This window comes from Drosophila mauritiana, chromosome 2L (assembly GCF_004382145.1).
Source record: "Drosophila mauritiana strain mau12 chromosome 2L, ASM438214v1, whole genome shotgun sequence".
NCBI lineage: Eukaryota > Metazoa > Arthropoda > Insecta > Diptera > Drosophilidae > Drosophila > Drosophila mauritiana.
In genome coordinates, this window is record NC_046667.1 from 8,693 (window position 1) to 12,877 (window position 4,185).

Sequence of the window (4,185 nt, forward strand, 5' to 3'; positions counted from 1 at the left end):
GAAGGAAGATTTAAGCCAAATAATAGTGTACCTGATTACCACATAAATAGAGTTAATACTGAACTAAGAATAATTAAGGAAAGCATGCAAACCGAACGACATAATCTAAACAAAAACCCACATAACCAACCCATTACTCTAAAAGAACTGAATGACGAAATAAAAAACCTAAAGAACAGTAAAGCACCGGGAAAAGACCTTATAACAAACCAGCTAATAAAAACCCTACCGACTAAAGCTACCCTGTACCTTATCCTAATCTATAACTCCATACTTAGATTAGGATACTACCCAGAAGCCTGGAAGCATGCACAGGTAAAAATGATACTAAAACCAGGGAAAAGTACAAACGAGCCAAGTTCATATAGGCCGATTAGTCTACTCTCGGGACTCTCAAAAATTTTTGAAAGACTACTCTTAAAAAGACTATTTAAGGTAGACCTATTCAAAAAAGCTATACCTCTGCACCAATTTGGCTTTAGAAAAGAGCACGGAACTGAGCAGCAAATAGCCAGGGTCACACAATTCATTCTAGAGGCCTTTGAGAAAAAGGAATACTGCTCAGCGGTTTTTCTTGACATAACAGAAGCATTTGACAGGGTTTGGCATGAGGGACTATTACTTAAGCTAGCTAAGATACTACCTTACAACCTTTACATCATTCTTGAGAGCTACCTTACAAATAGAACATTTGAGGTCAAAGACCAAGCTGGAGAGACTTCGAGAACAGGACAAATAAGCGCAGGCGTGCCTCAAGGAAGCAATCTAGGACCACTACTCTACTCAATCTTCTCCTCAGACATGCCTCTTCCACATATCTACCGCCCCTCACCAACAGAAAGAATTATGCTCTCAACATACGCAGACGACACTATGGTCCTCAGCTCAAACATAATACCAACTGCTGCCACAAGAAACAATGAAAACTACCTTAAGTCATTTGCCGACTGGGCGGACAAATGGGGTATATCAATAAACGCTGCTAAAACTGGACACGTCATCTTCACATTAAAAAACGACTTACCAACAAATCTAAAGACTATGAAGATAAAGGGCCAAACAATAAAGACTGAAAACAAACAATCATACCTTGGCGTAATCCTTGACAGCAAGCTAACCCTTAGTTCACACGTCACAAAGCTGGTGGGCAAATACACTACAGCCTACAGAAAATTGACATGGGTCTTAAACGGAAGGAGCAAACTCCCTACAAAGACTAAAATGCTGATCCTTAAGTCAGTCCTGTCACCAATATGGCAGTATGCAATAGCAGCCTGGGGTCCCCTTGTTACGGATGCACAGATAAGACGTATACAAGTTGCGGAAAATAAGAAAATGAGAGACATATTTAGAGCGGGAAGATATACGAAAAACGAAACTATAAGGGAACGATTTGGAGTCAAAACAGTAGAAGAATTCTACCAACAGGCTGTCCACAGGTTCTCAGAAACCATAAAATCACACCCAAATATAGCTGTTCGCAGGATCTTCTCTAGGCACTTTATCCCGAACAGATTAGTAAGAAGCAGGCAGAGGTACTTGAAAATGACAAGGGACCATATCACCCTAAAACAGACTGGACAAACCCTCTCACCTAAACTTCTAAAAATCCCTGATCTAGACGACTGCAGAACCCTAAAAAAGCGAAGTGAGAGAGATAAAATAAGGCAAACACATCTAATCGAACTCCCCACCCTACTGAGACTAGAGGAAGAAGAGGAAGAGCTTAGAAGAATAAAAAAACAGGAAGAGAGCGAAAGAAGGGAAAGGGAAAGCCAAAAGTGGCCTCCAGATAGATGGTGTGAATCAGAAATCAACCTATACAATAAGCAATATAGAAGGGGCGATCTAACCAGACAGGAAATAATAGAAAGATTTAAAAGACAACCACTAAATGTACAGAGAATAATCTTACCCGACTACGAAGGAGACCAGGAACAGAATTAAAATAAATCAGAGAAAAGCAAAAGACAGAATTAACCAAAACTGGCGGAAGGGGTGGCAAAACATATAAATAGAAAAGAAATAAATAAAAAAGGCTAAAGGCTCACTCAGGTTATTTTAAAAAAGGGAAATGTCTTACATATAAATGGTAAAATTTAACTTATAACACCTACTGGATGATATAGACTGCGCACTCGAATTGCGCTATCCTGGCGAGATGGTGAATGCATCACTGGTGATCCGTCTCTCATTCCAAACTGATGGATTTGTGCCTGAAACAATCTCCGCTTTATGATGGCTCCATCTGCCGCTTAGTCTGGCACTTCACCACCGCTTTCCTGAAAGAAAGAGAATAATTTTTTAGTTCTCCTTCTCTTTCCTAAAATATACAATAAAATTTCATTCCTGAAAACCGGCGTGTCCTGTAAAAGCACCAGAACTGCGGCGCTTGTTTTCCTTCCTGCCAAAATTGGGATGCCTGCATCAGGGCTGACGGACCCGAATGGCCGACGCCTGATACATGCTGGCATCACCGCGTAGGATGTGGTGATCAGTGACACTGGAACTTAAGATGACCAGGCCTGATGGGAGCCTCGAGAATGATGCCAACTTGTCTCTCGCCCACCACTCCGATGCCAGTTCAGCAGCAACAAGTAGCGCCTTCATTAATAAACGGGATCAGCAGGCGTAAACACATTCCCCAGCAGAAGTAACAACAAACAGCTGCAGCAACAGCAGGGAGTTTTCTCGCCTCAACAGCCACTTGGAAATTTTGACGACCCGACCTTTTGTCTTGACCCTGGTCAACACACTGGACCAGTTAACAGAGGCGTTTTACCCTGGAAAGAAGAAAACTTGTATTATCCATCCATTTTTCACAGTCGTGTACCAAAAGTGCATTCCTGGCTAACCTAGCATGTCTCCTGGCAACGACGTTGGACTCGACGAATGCCTCCCTCCAGCTGCAGTTTGTATGCTCGCATCAGGGTAGACGGGCCAGGCAGGCTATTTCCATTCAAGCTAGCGTCTCCGTGGCGGTGCGGCAAACAGCAACAACGAACCGTATAATGGCGAAGACGACGACGATCCGGCCGGATAGCAGCTCAACGACGTCTCCAGGTCAGCACCGCCCGCCAGCCCGTAGCTAATACAGCAGCAACAGCAGCGTCTTATAAACGCGAACGGAGACACTGGCGCTAGCCCTCAGCTGATCGGGTACACAAGGTGGCGACGCAGTCACCACCAGCAGCGACGCAGTCACCATCAGCAGCGACGCAGTCACCACCAGCAGCGACGCAGTCACCACAAGCAGCGACGCAGTCACCACCAGCAGCTACGCAGTCACCACCATCAGCAACAACAGCAGCGACGCAGTCACCACCACCAGCAACAACAGCAGCAACAGCAGCGAAGCAGTCACCACCAGCAGCGACGCAGTCACCACCAGCAGCGACGCAGTCACCACCAGCAGCGACGCAGCCGCCACCGGCAACAGCAACAGCGTCGAAGCAGTCCCACCATCAGCAGCAACATCAACGACGCAGTCACCACCAGCAGCGACGCAGTTACCACCAGAAGCGACGCAGTCACCACCAGCAGCAACAACAGCAGCGACGCGGTCGCCACCAGCAGCGGAAACAGCAGCGACGCAGTCACCACCATCAGCAGCGACGCAGTCACCACCATCAGCAGCAACTGCAGCGACGCAGTCACCACCAGCAGCAACAACAGCAACGACGCAGTCGCCACCGGCAGCAGCAACAGCGGCGACTCAGTCACCACCACCAACAGCAACAGCAGCGACGCAGTCACCACCAGCAGCGACGCAGTCACCACCAGCAGCGACGCAGTCACCACCAGCAGCGACGCAGTCACCACCAGCAGCGACGCAGTCACCACCAGCAGCGACGCAGACACCACCAGCAGCGACGCAGTCACCACCAGCAGCGAAGCAGTCACCACCAGCAGCAACAACAGCAGCGACGCGGTCGCCACCAGCAGCGGCAACAGCAGCGACGCAGCCACCACCATCAACAGCAACAGCAGCGAAGTAGTCACCACCAGCAACAACAACAGCAGCGACGCTTTCACCACCAGCAGCAACAGCGGCGGCGACGCAGCCACCACCATAATGCAACAACAGCAGCGGCGGCAGCGACAGCAGTAACAGGGAATGGTTCTGCCGCAGTCGCATTCCTTGCCAACAGGTTCGCCTGTACGACGTATGAGACGTCGATTATC

General features: G+C 47.9%; 1 long non-coding RNA gene across 1 annotated transcript; it reads right to left on the reverse strand.

The window, feature by feature from the left end:
- Positions 1 to 2,040: 2,040 nt before the first annotated feature.
- On the reverse strand, positions 2,041 to 3,244 carry LOC117150233. The gene is made up of 2 exons (XR_004460753.1): positions 2,856 to 3,244; positions 2,041 to 2,783 (listed from the first exon to the last, which is right to left on the reverse strand). It is a non-coding gene; the product is annotated as an uncharacterized LOC117150233 (long non-coding RNA).
- Between the last annotated feature and the right edge of the window lie 941 nt (positions 3,245 to 4,185).